At 46.2% G+C, this 18,082-nt stretch overlaps 1 long non-coding RNA gene across 1 annotated transcript in view; it reads right to left on the bottom strand.

Annotated features, from left to right (window-relative positions):
• Window positions 1–1,497: 1,497 nt before the first annotated feature.
• The window catches only part of LOC146797746 (uncharacterized), a 1,134,092-nt gene continuing 1,117,507 nt past the window's right edge, over window positions 1,498–18,082 (bottom strand). Inside the window, exons 7-8 of the long non-coding RNA XR_014969036.1 lie at window positions 10,242–10,394; window positions 1,498–1,603 (exon numbers count right to left, since the gene is read on the bottom strand). This is a non-coding gene — a long non-coding RNA (uncharacterized LOC146797746). The remainder of the gene's footprint in view (window positions 1,604–10,241; window positions 10,395–18,082) is intronic.

Genomic DNA, 18,082 nt, shown 5'->3' with positions numbered 1-18,082 from the left:
CACTTCTCCTTGGACCAACTTCACAGAGTGCTGTGGTACAATGACTCTCTTTTGTGTATTCGGTAGACATTTACCTCTTTTCTTCTAAATGTCAATTTACATTTCCTAACACCTGGTTGATCTCAATCTTGCAGCACTTCTGTTCGCAGTGTTATTTTGCAAGTTATATTAATCATCAGCTGCTCTTCGTAAACTGGATTAAATCAGCTTTCAGCGTTAACACTCTGTATAATGGCACCTTTATCTTTTGTGGCAGCGTGGTACATTTATTTATGGCTTGACCAGCAGGTTCTCGACCATCAATGGATACATTCTTTACAACACTTCTGTTGTCTTCAATTGCTTTACAGTGGCTGCAGTTGCACTTTGACTCCACATGCATGAAGCGACACACGTGGCACGAACAAGCAGGTTGCTTGAACCACGGCAAACTCGCTGGGAGAACATGATCATTCCTGCGGTTATTTAACCCATGCTTGTCACCATTTGTAGCATCTTGCCCAGCCTGGGTACCCAGCAATTACTACACCAGACACAAAGCTCAGTAATATATGTCTTTATTTTGCTGCATCTAACTGTGAACTCAACACTTTAAAACAAGCTTCAATGGCATAGCGCTCTGATGCTTATGTCACGGCTCTACGAAGTCCTTTATGAGCCAAAAGGGTTCCATCATAAAACATTGCAAGATACTACATCGGTGAGTCACAGTGGTCAGACAGTTTGCCTTATCTGGCTATAACAACTGTTTCTGTGCCACTTGGTCATTAGAACATTCTGCTGTTTCAAAAGACTGCAAACAGACTATGTTGCCCTGCAGCTGCCTGCCACAGTGACAGAGCTGTGCGTACACCGAACAATAATCACCCATCTAATGGAGTTTGGGATAGAAAGAGCAGTCAGAGTAAATCAGCAAGGAGTGTAACGACATGGTGGCTTTGGCAGCCGGGACCCAGATATTTGCTTACGTGAGGTGGGATGATCCACTCAAGATTGGCTGTGCAATACAAAAGGGATCACATATGGATCAAGGACAGAAGGTTTGAATAAAGCTGTCAGTTTGCTGCAGAACAGTGCCTGAAAATTCTGAACGTTAGTGTGAATTCTTCTGGTTGAAAAGTTCATATACCCGACTTTTTGGCTCCAGCACATATGCTAACCCACCTGTGGACTGTGAAAAAGGGTACAGAGTGCTGATCACCTTGAATAAACTTTTACCTTAAGACTACGTTTTGTTTCGGCTAAGTATTTTTCTTTGTTTGTCACAGTTTCTCAAAATCTCACTGGCACACTAGTACAAGAGGTAAGCAATAAAAAGACAAAACTATCCATTTGAAGAGATGTATCTTCCCTTTTATTTCTCTTTCATGCTTATTTATTTATGAAGAGAGCAGCAAGACAGCCAACACTTTTTTTCACCATTTCTTGGCATGCAGGCCTGAGGATTTTTCAAGACTCTTGACACAATTGAAAAACAAAAGTGCAGAAAAGTGGTTTCCTAAATGCACCATTACATTTATGCTGTCTAAATCCATAGTGTATAAAAAAGTGGTCGCCATCTGTATGGAAAGACCAGCGGTGAGCCCCATCATTTCTTCTTGACCTGTCAGGAACAATGATAATGTTTTTTAAACACTGATTGGAATACCCATGGACACAACATCACTGATCGGCTGCTCGGCATTTGAGACTTGAAAACAGATACGGCAGATCACGCCAGAAGGTACTATACCTTTTAGTCCTTGGAACGAGGACATCCTGGGGACACCTTTTATCCTCTTGTTTTCAATACTAAAGGAAAGTTTGTTTGCTCCTTTGAGAAACACACCCAACCCTGATGAAGTCCTGTTGGATGAAACACATTGGCTGGACTGATGTACGCCTGTTATCAAAACTTCAATAAAGTGGATTTTGAAACAGATGAACAAGACTTCCTGATCAATATATCTGGATGTGATGAGTGGAAGATGGCTTTTTCTTTTTTTTTTACTTTTAGTTTGTCATTTTTAGTAACAGCATACATGAATTCACAATATCTAGATGTACAGATACAGTTCTTGCAGCTTTTGAATAAATGAATAAAAGTTACTGACATCATAAAACATAGATAAGTAAAATTATACATTTCTTCCTTTAGAATGTGCAGTGATCGTTGACACGGGCTACATGGTTCCCTACTATTTCACTTGTGTATGCTTGTTCCCTATCTGGGGCCTATACGGTGTGTTGAGTACAGTTCAATTGCTCTGATTCTCAGTGTGTCCTGGCTCGTTCCTTGTCGTTCCTGACTAGTTGGTGTGCTCTGTGTGCCTTGTAAGCGAAGGAATTCCCGGAGAGGCTGCCATATGTCTTTGGGTCGTGAAGTGGGGGGGGGGGGTTGTAGTTCGGCATATAGGTCTCTTGTAGTGTTGCAATACGACATATGTTTTAGCCAGTCCTGAGCTGTAGGTTTTTGCCTAGTGCCCCAGCGAAGTACTATTTCTCGTTTTGCCAGCAACATGGCCATTGCTGTGAATCTACGCATGTTTTTGGGTGTAGCCCATCAAAGCTAATAATGGGGTAGCTGGTATCCGTATCCCCACCATCTGTTGTAGTAAGCCGTAAATTTCCTGCCAATAAGCATTAATGGTGTTGCAGGACCAGGTCATGTGGAGGAAAGGCACGGCCTGTAAATTGCATGTAGGGCAATGTGTGAAAGTGGTACTTTTGATCCGAACCACCTGCTGTGGTGTGGCATAGGCTCATCTGAGAATATTAAAATGTAATAACTTGTGTCTGTGGTTGCAGGAAATCAACTTGGTCTCTTTCCAAACATCGTCTGTGAGTGGCTGTCCTATGTCCGTGTGCCCAAGCATCTCTGAATTTAGTGTCTCGTCGCGGTAGTAATGCAAGGCAAGTTTTATATAGCCTGGAAGTAATGTGTTCTCCGCTATTATCTGTATTTATTGACGTGAGTGGGCTAAAATCTGCTGGTTCTAGTGGGTAAGTGGGAATCACTTCTCTGAGTGCACTTTGTATGAAGATGGCTTTCAATGCACGATAAGGGTACTGTGAAAATCTTGTGATGCTGTTGATTGTATGCAATGCCACATCCATCTTCCAGTACTTTGCTAACAACATATTTAGAGATGTTCTAGACAGTGGTGTTATGGAATAGCTTGTGAATATCCAGTTTTTATTCAAACAAGTAAGATTTACGCCCAGAATAAATGAAGATAAGGGTGAGCAGATTATTGAAGCTTTGTCTGTTTCCCAAATTAGGAAATTGTGAGTTCAAGGAGGCCATTGTGTACCTGGAATTAGATATCTCAAAAAAAGGGAATAGCATGGATCCTGCAAAAATCAGTGCAGGGAAGAATTCCGTGCATCTTCTACTGTGAAGGAGATTCGGGCCTCTGCTCACAATTACAAACAGTTTTTAAGTGATTTTTCTGCCATTAGCTATCCCCACACTTTTATCAATGAGAGAAGTTCTGATTCAAGGGAGTCAGACCAAAAGGAGGCATACCAAAATGTAAAGAAAACATTTACCATGGATCTCATCTGTAGACCTCCAGATATGGAAGTGCTTAATATCATTAAAACTGATGCCTCACCATTAGCCATTGCTGAGTGCTTGTCCCAGTGGGGCACAATGACCAAAATGCTTCCTCCAGTTGCATATTATTCTCAAATATGCCCAGAAAAAGAACAGACTTGTACCATCTACGACCATGAACTAATGACAACAAAGACGTATTTAAGCATTGGAGGGTTCTTACTGTTTGAATGATCACAAGAACTTGCAACTCCTGAGATCTATGAAACGTGCCCACCCTAGACAAGCTAGGTGAACCCTTTTCTTTTCTCATTTCTAACATGAAGAAATGTATTAAACTGGACGCCGCAATTGGATAGTGGATTTACTTTCAAGATAAAGTAAAACATAGCCAAACAAAGGTGAAAGTCATCTTCCCAGCCAAGCACTTTGGTGACAGACCACATGGAGATCACAGGGACAAATTGTGGCAATTTCTGCAGCATGTGAGGCTCACACAGGGACAAATCAATCCAGTTCAGTGGTTACAACAGCCTGTAGCAGATAGACAATAACAAGGCAACTACTGAATCGTTAAACAATGCCTATAAATCCCCACTGAAGAGTGCCAAAAGAAAATCCTCACAACAGGTTGTGATATTACTGCGACAGGACATCCAGGCGACAGAAATACGCTTGCCTTATTCTTCCATCACTTTTGGTGGCCCTAACTTTGACACAGTGTGAAGAAATGTCTAAAAGCATATACAATGTGCACAGGCTAAGCCTGGTCATAGAATAACTTTAAGACTGCTATAACTCTTGCTGATATGTCAGCAAGCTTAGATTGTCTTAACCATGGAATTTACAAAGAACCTTTTTGTATTGAGAGTTTTAATGGAAATCGATTTCCTTAGGATGTTGTGACAATTCATAGCACTGATCAAGCTACCATCAGCACCTGAGTTAGCCAGACTTTTTCTTAATCATTCAGGTTAAACGTTCGTCCAAAAAAACAAGTGTTACAGATGTAGGACTAAGTTTACTGTAAGATTTCAGGATAGACTCTTATCATATTTGGTTATATATCACTTCTAGTCAATGAGTTACAATCTGCAGATACATAGGTACACAAAGCATTCAAATCAGGCAATAGTACAGTATCTCTGTTGCTTCCTTATGACTCAGCAACAAGACCAACCTGATTCGTTATCTAATAATGAATTAATTTGCAAGTGAAAATTAACTGCACAGTTCCTCAAGGTTCTCACCACTATCTTGTAATTATTGTTTCTATCCTTTTATGTTCCCTTATAGTTTTCTCATATGACTAGTTCCTCTGACAGAACAATTGCTTTCTTTACAGCAAGTGAACTGTTGAGTTGTGTCCCATTTGGTGAAAGCCATATACAAAGGGCATCCAGACCACAAGCGTTCTCCTGCTTCCGATGTGCAGATGGGTGACAATTTGACTTTGTTAACATGCTTTCTGAACTTATTGGGCTCTCACCCTAATTTCATGCCTCACTCTGTAAGTCACGTTCCTGTGTTAAAGATGATGGGTCAGGTAAATCTTAAACTATGACTGTCAGCTCACTATAGAATCCATAGTGTATGAAGTTGATGATGTCCTTAACTCCTGTGTCTAATGATGACAATTACATTATTTGTTCAACTGAAGAGGGTATTTTGCTTCTGAACGTTTCTGGGAGCGACCTCTTTAGTGCATGCTCTTCAAAGTAGCCTGCTTTCATAGACATTTTCCAAATAAGCTGTCTCCCTGTTCCCTTGTGCTGGGAGGGAAATGTCCCTTGCATGACAGGCAGATGTGGTCTTCTGCTTGAGTGCCTAACTGCATATATATTTGGCATCCGGACGTTTATTTTGGCCCTGGAGTCATCCTAATCCAGTGTGTGTGCAGAGACCTAGGCCTGTCCCTGACTATGTGCAGTCCTAGACCTGTCTTGTGACATGGGCGGCACACCAAGCGTGCCATTATTGTTGCCAGTGGATTACTGTTTCTGTATTGGGTATAACACATAAGGACATAAGCACAAAGTACTTAAAGGACTGCTGTGCAACCAGGGCTGATGTCTACATAACAGCTAGTTTCCCAAAGGCGAGAAGACCTTTCACTTTCTGCTGCAGGAGCTCTGGGTCCACCCTGATGAACCTAGAACCCTGCCTGCTGTTGAGAGAGAGGGCAGGATGAGAGACAGTCTGGGAGTCTAGGACTGCCTAGGAGAGAGGGCCAGCATGTCCTGGGTCTCTGAGGGACATTGAGAGATAGGTGAATGCACAACAGCAAGTTAAGGGTGACTTGTTTGTCAACTACACCTGGTCTCTAAACCTGGTCCCTGGTGGGAACCATAACAGCCATGAAACTGGAGGACCAGTTGGGCTGCAACTGCATGATCATCATAGGCTCAGTCAGAGTTGCAACTTAGTGATGATGGTAAGCCCATATAGAAGCTGCACTTCTGTGATCATTGGACTCCCAATACGAACTGCAACTGTGTGAACATCAAAGGCCCGGAAGGAGGCTTTAACTGCTATCATCATCGTAGGCCAAGACAGGGGCTGCAGTTACTATAATTATCTTAGGCCTGGTGTCACCTACCTAATCTTTTGCCAGTCAAATCGGGACTACAACTGCCGTGACAACGTTTGGCCGGGTTCGGGCAAGGACTGTCCTCTGCCCAGGTGGGCAGCATCATTATCTCCATTGGAGACCGCTGTGTTCAGGTTTGCACCTGTGGCAGTGCCATAGACTCATGGACCAAGGACAAACCAAAAGCTGGCTTTCCATGTGACTCAGCACACTTAATACTCACCAAGCCCATGCAGCAGATGCACAGGAGGGTCATTGAGCCTTCAAGGAACGATTGAGGACTTAAACATGCCATTCCACTACCGCAAGGGGGCAAAATTGAACTAGGAGTTTACAATTGATTTTAAGCACAAAAAGGCTACATCTCCACTTAATTCATGATACATTCTTTTTCTTAGAGAGAGTGGAGGACTCAGAAGAGAGGGGTCTACCTGCGAATGGATTAGTAGAGAAGGATGGGAAGAGTGTAGTATCATGAACTTCAATCACATCCAAGGACACTATACTGCATTGCATTGTGTAGAATTTAGTACAACTGTATGATTAAAAGTCACTTCTTTCTTTTAAATGATAAGCAATGGGTTGGACATTGGAGTTATTGAGTGTATTGCTTGATTGTTGATTGCCAAGTGTTGAGTTCAAGCACCCCACACTACCTCTCTGAGAAGCCTCTGGCGGCTCGCTCTCACTGACCTGAGAGTCAAGTGCAGAAAGGATTTCAGCTGGTCCACTTTACAGAGCCATAGTAGGATGGGTCCCAGCACACTAGTGGCACATGGCCCATGCTTGGTGTTCCAGTATACCCTGTCTGCCCTCTGACTTCCCAATTCCCAATTTGGGGATTACACTTTGTAAGAGGAAGAATTCCTTGGGATAGCACTTGGAGGGCTGGGGAAGCACCAAACAGTAATCACTCAACAAATAGGGGTCCATTAGAAGGCAAAGTCAGCTTAAATCGGTACGGACGGTGGGACCTGCACAATCGTGCCCTACACAAGGCTGATGTGCTACAGAAAAGGGATAACTTATTGTGCTATTGTGGCAGGATCTGCATAAAGCCGCCAGCTTCATCTGGAAGAGTGCCAGGCAAATCTGCATATTGTTATGGCTTCTGTCAGCTGTAACTTTAGGCACCCATGCCTATCAGGTTTCCATCCATGCATTGTTTAACTGTGACTTAGCAAAGAGCATTACCACAATTCCAGGTTCTTACATGGACTCTTATCTCTCTACAGATCACATTCATTGTCAATGATTAACATCTTCTTTCTGTGGTTCTTCAAATAACACTATTTGTATGAATGGCAGACTAAGTACAATGACTATTGAAAGGAAGCAAATGGATGCAAGTTAACTTCCTATAAAAGTGGTATCAGTAATGAGGAAAATAGTGCAGAGGGACGGGGAACCGGTACCTTGACAAAACCCTTCACAATAGCATAATTCCCTACAGCCTAAGTCAATTACGTACCATTGCACTGCTTATACTACACGCAGGAAGAGTAATTCCTAAACAACCCACAATTAATGGCAAAACTTCAATCATTTCCCCTAAAAATATTAGATGTTGTAAAAATGAATTTACTGATTTGACCTAAGTTTAAATTTAATTCGATTCAGACGATTAATTAAAATCATGGCAAACATTCGCAATAAAAAAGAGCACCCAGAATTTAAATAAAAACAGCAGCATGCAGGTTACAAAATATACCATTGACAAGTAAAAAGTATGCATAATCGCATGATTAATAATATATAAAAAGATAGTAGCAAAAAGCCCTATTCATAATAGCAACAGCGGGAGATCATGTCACATACAGTTTATAAAAAAATACCAATCGCAGGATAAAATGCACACCGACACATGATTAACAAGATAGCAGGAAAAACCCTACTCACGATAGCAGTCACGGGAGATCACAGGAGAGCTCAGACAAATGCTCAGTATAAGTGCAAGTCATAAACAGAACCTACAGTAGCGAGAGAACCCTTTACCTATATATACTGAACTTAAAGTGCATAATTTGACTTAAAATAATACCAATGTGGTCCAAAATTGGAAACTTTTCTGTGAGTATGGTTCACTTTTTGGGCCCAAAATATCACTTGCTTGATTGCAAATCGAATTCACAAAACATAATTTATCTTTCATTCATAAATCATTTTGTCAGTCTATCTTATCTTCATCTGGACCACTATGATCGTGCGCCCACAAATGTACAGCTATCAATCCAACAAGCCTGCAAAAACGCCCATTTCAAAGTGGGAGTGGTTTATGTTGGATTATATACGAAAATGCTTCCTGGAAAAGACCTCTTAAACGCTTATAATCTGTGGTGCATATTAAAATAGCTTTACAGATCCTGCATGGCCTCACTTTACAGAGATGGATGGCGCATCCATGTCTCCTTCACCTTTGACTGCTGTGAAGCTGGTTTAGCCCAATATTTCACTTTGTAGAAGTTTATAATTTTATCACAAGGCGAGTGGTCAGTTGCGTATTTACTTTTCTATATAGCAGCAACATGTTTCCTTTCACCTCCGAGTCCCGGTGGAGGCACGTATTTGCAATAATGGATTTCAGTGCACCGCGGTGCATTTCTTCATGTTACCACCTTACACCCCTTTGGTGAGAAGACGAAATAAGGGCTAATTAAATAACTGCTTTCTTAATGCTGCATTAAATAGCATGTATTTCTCCAAATGATAGTAAAAAATAATAGTTTAGGGAATGCAACGTTTTGGTGATTCACACAGATATATAAGAGTATATTATATAAGTTTCGCATTATGAATTGTCATGAATCCACTTCAACCAATGAGCTTTCTACCACTGCCTGAGAAACCAACACTGGGCTTCATATGCACATAAACGTACATAGGCTTATATATACAAGGCACGTGGTCACAAGCCAACAGGCGTCCTTGCACAGTGACTGGTGGTCTGAGAGTGACACAGGATTTATTTTACACTACAAAAGATGTGGAGGTTTAATACAGTGCAAAAAAGTATTTCTGTAGGACTCACAGAACTGTGTCCCATTGATATTAAAGAGAGAGGATTCTGCTGGTAATCCTACCAAAGTTTGTATGCAGGGATAGAGGACAGTACTGGCAGCAGATATCCAAACAAGCACCTACATTGCGAATTGGTATGTTTTTTTCTGATTGCAATCCCTGCCCATAAAGGTACAGAGGCTGCAATCAGACAGGAATTGGTATGATATGAAGGACCTCGGGTGGCACGTGCAGCATTCCACTGAATGCCACGTGCTCCCCCTCCAAATGCCCACAAGCCACATCACAACGTGGAAGCTGTCCTTCATTGACTGTTACATTTCCAAATTGATAACCACCTCGTTGGGAGTCTTTATCCAGCAATTCGAATGAGAATCATTAGGAAGCGAGGATTCCCTTTTCATGTCCCCTTTTCCTAATGGTTTATAAGGGGTTGCAAATTGTACTTTGTGCCTTGCAAAGACATTTGCGAACCACACTGTGCCTTTCAATACATTGCATCTTTGGATAATGCAGTTGCTAAGCCAGTGATTTTTCAAATCGCAGGCTTTGCGACCAAAAACTCAACTATTATAATAAGTGCATTTTCTTTACCTTAGACTCTCTATCCCTTGACTGTTTTTGCATCCTAGGAAAGACACTGTGTTCATGCTTCCTGACAGGCTCACAGATTTCATCATTTGAGTCCCACAAAACCTGTCCCTTAAGGAACAAAAACTGCCAGGAGCTCAGTTCACAGAACGAGCACTCAAATGAAATTGATGCAGACACATGACCACAGTTGGCTGACTAAGAAATTCCAGGAAAAGCAAACATTCATGACAACAAATTCCTGCACATCGCTTGCTGGAAACAAGTAGGGGCTATCCCTACTCAGTTGCTTAGAGGTCAAAGAACTTTTATAAGCATGGAGCCTTACTGGATTATTAGGCAAAATGTGGTCAGTGTTCCCTGTTATGCACAGAAATGGGAGGCTGCAAGGAGGCAAGCAATATCTTCTACGCTCATGGAGACCAGATGTCGTAAGATTTCCAGATGACTGTTTGGTAGGTCATGTTTATTTAAAAGAAAGCCAAATAAGTGGGCTTTGCTTACCAATGCACATAACGCTCAGAGAGGAAACTTTGCAGATCTTGATCTTGTTAGCTTCAGGGCCAGTACCAGTATCAACCAAATTCTGTTGTAAGCTTTTCACACATCTCAGATCTTGAAGGCAATCCTGGAATAGAGAAGCATCCAAGCCTTGGCCTGAAGAGAAAGAATAAAGCAAAGATTAATGTTGATTTAAGCATCTGCTAGAAATAAATTGAGATAAATGTTGAGGATTTTAAATTGGGGAAATTAATGCTACATCAATCTCAAGACAGCATTGGCATGAAATAGTAACACAAGAACTAATAGACATTTGTAGAAAAAAATGTCTGACAGAATATCACAGGGTTTTAAAAACCTAACATCAGATCAAGGACCTTCATATCCCTAATGAGATTATCTTGGACTCAATAGTCTAAGTCTGAAAACTTGTACACGGTCTAATTCGCAAAGCTTATCATCTATGCAAAAAACAATACAGATGGTCTTCGCACATAGGTAATATGAGAATAAATATCTAAAATGCTGTTCTTCTGGACGTTTCCCATTCTCAATCGAAACCCTCTTTACTCCTAGGTCTTGAAAGTAAGCTCTTTTGTACTTGTTCTGAATCTGTGCTAAAATCTGGTAAGACTGGCCAACCTTGCTCTCTCCCTGTATCTTAATAGATACTCACATAAAATGGTGATGAACGCCCAGTATAATACTTCTATGAATACACACATTTGGGAAATTGACCATTACCTACTTGATTTGCAAATGATTGTAGATTTCATCTCCAGTTTTGATATTTTCACATGCATGCTTCTTACACCCCATGATTAGCGCATTTATTGGTGCCATGTATCTTTTGCTATGTACAACAACAAATTAACTAGATTCATTAAAAGGTGAATTTTTAAAAGATGGTATGTCCAAAGGTGTTCTTCACTCTAGTGCTGATTTAAATGTCCATGGCAATGTATGCCTGCGAAGAACTATGTGGTAGATCACTTTGACTAGGAGGTGCAATAAGCTCAATGGTATTTAATATTGTTAATATTGATGTTACTATCTGTTTAAATAGGTTTATATTCCCTCTCATCACTTTGAAAATGGGTGTTTATCAACACAAAGTCTAATATGGTTCAAACTGTTTTATGTTCATCAGCACATTTGCTTGTATTAACATATTATTGTGAAGAAACAAGTACACAAAATAATTAGAACACTGCCTCACTCCACCTGTGTTAGACCTGGCACCTTGGCGTGAGTTTCCCTTCCACTTTTTGATGGTGTGCCTCGACTGTTTTTCTGGTGTTGTCCGCGCAGGGCACTGCGCCACGGCTAATCCGTGCCGCAGTGCAAGTGCTCCCTAAGTAAAGTGTACCTGTAATTGATGTTCACGATTGGTTTATTGGATTCACTGTCAGTCCCCAGTAAAGGACACCAGGGGTGCCAGGGCTTGTGAATGCCAATGCTGCTGGTGGGCTTGCAGCGCTGGTTGCGCCACCCACAGAAGCGGCCTTGTAAAATGTGTCTAGGGTCTGCCACCGCAGACCCTGTGCGCGGTCCGGGACCGTCGCGCTGACTGCGCAAGTGCCCCCACTTGCCAGTCCCTAAACCTTCCCTTACCTACATATTAGCCACCCCTCTGGTAGGCCCAAGGGCAGGGTGCATTGTAGGCATAAGGTAAGACATGCCCTGGTGTGTGTGGCATGTCTTAGTAGTGAATTACAGCCCTTTCCGTTCTTCACTATTGAAGGCTACCTGCTCTCCATAGGCCAGAATGGGCTGCCGGGATCACGCCAACGCTGTGACCCCAGTGGACTCAGAGAGCATGGTAGAAGTGTCAAGTTTAGTATGCCTGAACTCAGGATGATAAAATACTTCTTGTAGTCAAGTTTATTTTAATATCCTGGGTTTGTAAATACTACTTTTAGAAAGTTAGTATTTACTGACCTGACCATCTCAGTCCGCCTCTGCTGTGTGTGTGTGTGTGTTCTGCCTAGCAACAGTAAGGAGCAGGGTGGGGGGATCCCCAGAGACAGGTTGGCTGCCAGGTGGTGGGTAGAGAGATTACACCTGGATGGGTGGGAGGAGTACACCTTGACTCTTGAATAGACCTGTGCTCTGCCACCACAAAGCCGGCGCCACCCCCTGTGGGGCGGCTGATGTCTCTGCCCTGCTGCTGAAAGGAAAGAGCAGAGTCACCATAACAAAGTGCTCCAGAACTGGACTGAGCCAGGCCTAGGCCCCCTGGCGCTAAAGAACAAAAGAATCATGGTATAAAAGTAGGAGCCTGGCTCCTAAGAAATCAGAATCCTGTTTACCACAAAGAACCTCTGCCCGACTAGAAGGAGAAGAAGACGCTGGAGGAGCTGGCCTGCTGCTTGCCTTGCTGAGAAAGGAGAGGAAGAGACTTACTGAGAAGACTTTGCTACTTTGTGCTTGAACATTCTCCAAGGGCTTGATCTGAGCTTGCCCCCTGAACTGAACCCCAGGAACAGTGGGTTCTCTGTGCTTTTGCTCGTCCTCCAATTCGAGCCGTGTGTGCATCTCGCTGGAAAGAGACTGCGCCCCTCATCGTCCCTCCTAGGGCCGTGACACCCAGAAGCTCGCCTGCCTCAAACCCGTGAGAGCCCCGCTCCGTCCCGAGCCGCTCTCTGTCCCCGGGCCAGGCCGCCTGCATCCCTGTCACCGCCTGCTACTGGAGCGCGCTGACCGCGCTATCACCCCTCCCGCCGGAAGCCGTCCGACGACTGTGATCTACGCCGGGTCATCCAGCTGCACTGACCGTGCCCTGCGACCCCGCTTCGCTATCCCCGGACATCTCAGGCCGCGCCGCCCCCGCTGTGGAGACCCTCCGGCACCGCCGTGCTAAAGGGTCGCTGGCCGCGCCTGCCTACGTGCCCACACCTGCTGATTGAGGACCCAAGAACACTTCCCAAGCTGAGAGTCGCACCGACCTGTGCCGACTCTCCACATCACGAAAGAAGTTCCAGTATCGGGCTCGGGGCCCGCAACGCCTTATTTCCCCCGTTCGCAGGAACCGATCTCTGTGAGTACTGGAACTACAAGTAAAGAGACTACAAAGTATCCATTTGAAACTACGAACCCAGAACATTTGCCTGCTGTATAACCTGGTGGCCTAGCGAAAACGTTATTGGTCTTGTGATAAGTCTGCTGAGATATATATACCTTATTTTTACATAAAGAATCGTATTTTTATATATACCCAAGGCTGGTGTCCGTTTCTGGGGGGATTGATGTATTTACTGTGTGTATGATTGTAAGTGCTTAACCAACAACGCCTGAGGAATCGCCTTGGCTGCTCACGCCACGCACCTAGAGGGTGAGCAAGGGTCATTCGCGAGGGGTTATCCTGCGCCCTGACGTGGAGGAGAGGGTTCCTGCTTGACACAAGGGCAACCTTGCGCCAACCAGAGATCCCCGACTCTAACATTGGTGGCAGCGGTTGGGATTTCGGATTTGCACTTGTAATTTGCATACAGTGAATTATTAATCACCAGATAGTGAGAGCAGACCAAATAACGCAGCCACAGGTTTGTAATTGTTGAACTTTGTTGAGACATCTGCCATTACTGCAACCATGCCTGGCTCGCACTCCGCTGGGAGGGCCCTCTCTGTGATTTCTGGAATCGATGAGGTGGATTGGGAGAGACTGGAAGGCTACACGATGGAGCAATTGAAAGGCTACAGTGTACAATTCAGAGTCCCCCATGCTGGATGCAAGAGGAAGCCCCAGTACACCAAGGCGTTGAGAGCCTGGAAGGAGTCACGAGACCTACGGAATGCGGGGGACATCGTTCCACCCGACAACCTTGAGGAGCCCAGCAGAGTCCGGTCGCCAGAGGAGCTGGCAGACAGGGCAGCAGACAGGGCGCATGCAATGGAGATGGCAAAGTTGGCAGGACAGATGGAAATGGAAAAGCAGAAGTTGGCCCTGGAGGCACAACAACGCCAAATGGATCATGATATCAGATTGAAGGAGTTGGAGCTGAAGGCGAAAAGTTTGGACACCGCTCCTTCTGGTGGCAGCACTCCACCAGTGCAGGTAGAGTCCAAGGTGTACATCCCCAAAGATGTAGTAAAGGAGTATTTTAGAAAGGATGACATAGGGCAGTGGTTTAGGGCCTACGAGGTGGCCATGTCCTCACACCGGGTCCCTGAGAAAGACTGGGGAGCGGGGTTGTGGGGAAGGTTCCTTGCTGAAGGGCGTGACACCCTGTTAGATTTACCCTTAGATCTCCAAACCTCATACCCCCATATGAAGGAAGCTTTAATGACCAGGTATGGGTTAACTCCGGAGCTATATAGACAGCGGTTCAGGGAGACGAAGAAGATCCCTGAGAGTACGTATGTGGAGTATGTGACCTTTTTCTGCAGAGCGCTGGATGGTTGGGTGAAGGGTAGCAAAGTGAATGATTATCAAGGGCTGCTTGATTTAATTGCATGGGAGCACTTGTCCAGTCAATGTTTTCCTGAGCTACGCCAGCACCTGATTGATAGCAAGCTGTCCAACCCGAGGAAGCTTGCTGAGGAGGCGGACCGCTGGCTCAGCACCAGGGTCCACAAGGGTCAAGTGGGAGACTCCGCCAAAGGTGGGCAGGGTCCCCAGCAGAAGAGTGGGGGGGACAAGGGTAAACAGAAGGGGTTCCAAAAAGGCCCCCAAAGTAATTCCCAAGGGAACCAGCAGAAGGGTTCTCAGCCTCCCCCACCCCCGCAGCAGAACGGGGCCCCGACAGGTAGACCTGTTCCAAAGGGGCCCTTCAATTGTTATAAGTGTGGTGACCCGGGTCACATTGCCTCTGATCCTAAGTGTCGCCTGTTTGGTAAGACCGCACCCACTGGTGCTCCCCCCCGGCAAGTAGCTAGTGTTAACTTTGGGGAGGAAGTAGCAGTCCAGGAGGGTGGGGGTCCCGGGCAGATGACCCTAGTCTCGCTAGGAGACAGTGAGATGGTCCCTGTAACCTACCTGCCCTCTAACACTAAGAAATATGGGCAGGTGGTGACCATCAATGGAAGGAAGGTGGAGGCTCTTAGAGATACAGGAGCCAGCGTGACCTCAGTGAGGCAACACCTGGTGTCTCAAGAGCAGATTGTACCTAATGCCTACTGTAGGGTTGTCAATGCTGACAACGTAGAGAGTCGTTGCCCAATGGCTCAAGTTCCCTTTGAGTGGGGGGAGGTCTCTGGTACTCTACAAGTCGCTGTGAGAACTGACATGCCTGTAGACTGTCTGCTAGGGAACGACCTGGAGAGTTCCCCTTGGGAAAAGGTGGAGAAGACCACGCATCTGAGGATGGTGGGTCTACCCGACTGGGCGTGCGTGACCACCCGGTCCATGGCAGCCAGTAGGGGTGTTGAGAGGGTCCTGGAGCCTGAGGGAGAGGTCCAGGAACCGGCCTTAGGGAGAAGGCGCAGGAGGCGCGGGAAACCGGCCCCCGAAGTTCCCACGGCCCAGGAGGAAGTAGACCCTGAGGGGGATGCTCTGGAGCCTACCGGGGAACAGATTGCCGAACTGGGAGATCTGCCTGAGCTGACCCATTGGCAGCAAGAAGGAGGTCCCTCCAGGGAGGAATTCTGCAGGGAGCAGAAAGAATGCCCTTCTCTCGTGGGTATGCGGCAACAGGCTGCAGACCAGGCCAATGGTGTTCAGGCCAAAACACACTACGTGTACTGGGAGAGTGACCTCCTGTATTCCGAGCCTAAGGCTGCTGAACCTGGGTCAGCCCGTGTGCTGGTGGGACCCCAGAAGTTCAGAACCTTCCTACTGGGGCTGGCTCATGATGTGCCTTTAGCAGGACATTTGGGGATGGACAAGACCTATGACAGGCTTGTCACCCACTTTTACTGGCCCCAAATGCACAGGAATTCAGATTCCTACTGCAGAACCTGTCAGACTTGCCAGGCAAGTGGTAAGAGCGGAGGGAAGCACAAGGCTCCTCTGCAACCTTTCCCTGTGGTCGGTACACCATTCCAACGAGTGGGTATTGATATTGTGGGGCCTCTGGATCCCAAGACAGCCCTGGGCAACAGGTTCATCCTGGTCTTGGTGGACCATGCCACCCGGTACCCTGAAGCCATCCCTCTGAGGACAGTGACGGCCCCCGTGGTGGGACGGGCACTGATGGGAATTTTCTCCCGAGTGGGATTCCCTCTAGAGGTGGTGAGCGACAGGGGGACCAATTTCATATCCACGTATATGAAATCCCTGTAGAAGGAGTGTGGGGTAACCTACAAGTTCACCACTCCTTACCATCCCCAAGGAAATGGGTTGGTTGAGAGATTCAACCGAACCCTCAAAGGCATGATCATGGGCCTGGACGGTCCAATGAGGCGTAAGTGGGACGTCCTCTTGCCATGCCTGCTCTTCGCTTACCGAGAGGTGCCCCAGAAGTCTCTAGGGTTCAGCCCCTTTGAGCTTCTGTATGGTCACCCGGTAAGAGGACCTCTGAGTTTGGTAAAGGAAGGCTGGGAGCAATCTCCCAGGAAACCTCCCCAGAATGTATATAGTTACATGCTGGCCTTCCGAAACCAGACTCGGCGTTTCAGGCAACTTGCTGAGGCAAATCTGGAAGCCAGCCAGGAGGAGATGAAGCGGTGGTACGACCGGAATGCCACTCTGGTAGAGCTTCAACCTGGACAAAAGGTGTGGGTCTTGGCCCCAGTGGAGCCGTGTGCACTTCAGGATAAGTGGACAGGTCCATTTGAGGTTGTGGAGCGCAAAAGTCCTATCACCTACTTGGTGGACATGCAGACTCCCAGGAACCCTTTGAGGGTCCTACATGTTAACCGCCTTAAGCCCCACTTAGAGAGGACCGAAGTGGGCATGCTGCTGGCCACTGATGATGGAATGGAAGAGGAGACCGAGCCTCTCCCTGACCTCTTAGTGGCCTCGGAGAAAGATGGGTCAGTGGATGGAGTTAACCTCTCACCCACCCTGACGCCCGAACAACAGGAAGACTGCCGCCACTTGCTGGGACAATGTTCCGACCGATTCTCCCTGGTTCCTGGTGTCACAGATTGGTGCGTCCATGATGTGGACACAGGAGACAGCTTACCTGTGAAGCACAAGGCTTACAGGGTACCTGACAGGGTCAGAGCGTGCATCAAGGAGGAGGTCTCCAAAATGCTTGCGCTAGGGGTGGTTGAGTCCTCCAGCAGTCCTTGGTCCAGCCCCGTGGTCTTGGTCCCAAAGGCTGCTGCGCCGGGAGCCACACCTGAACTCCGGTTCTGTGTGGACTACAGAGGACTCAATTCAGTCACGAAGACTGACGCGCACCCCATCCCCAGAGCTGATGAGCTCATTGATCGGCTGGGAGCTGCCCGGTTCCTCAGTACGTTTGATTTAACGTCGGGGTACTGGCAGATCGCCTTGACCGATGGGGCCAAAGAGAGGTCAGCATTCTCTACACCAGATGGGCACTTCCAGTTCCGAGTCATGCCATTTGGGATGAAGAATGCCCCTGCCACCTTTCAGAGGTTGGTCAACCAGGTACTGGTTGGGCTGGATGCGTTCAGTGCCGCCTACCTGGATGACATCGCAGTGTTCAGTGCCACCTGGCCCGAGCACCTGCGCCACCTCTGGGAAGTGTTGATGGCGCTGCGCCGAGCAGGCCTCACGATCAAGGCAAGCAAGTGCCAGATCGGGCAGGGTTCCGTGGTGTACTTGGGACACCAAGTGGGGAGTGGCAAGGTGGCACCCTTGCAACCCAAAATTGAGACCATCCTGGCTTGGGAACCTCCCAAGACGCAGACCGCAGTGAGGGCCTTCCTGGGGCTCACTGGGTACTACAGGAGGTTTGTCAAGGGCTATGGAACGATCGTTGCCCCCTTGA

The sequence above is a fragment of the Triturus cristatus genome, chromosome 9 (assembly GCF_964204655.1).
Source record: "Triturus cristatus chromosome 9, aTriCri1.1, whole genome shotgun sequence".
Taxonomy (NCBI): Eukaryota; Metazoa; Chordata; class Amphibia; order Caudata; family Salamandridae; genus Triturus; species Triturus cristatus.
This window is presented reverse-complemented; position numbering and strand designations above follow the sequence as displayed.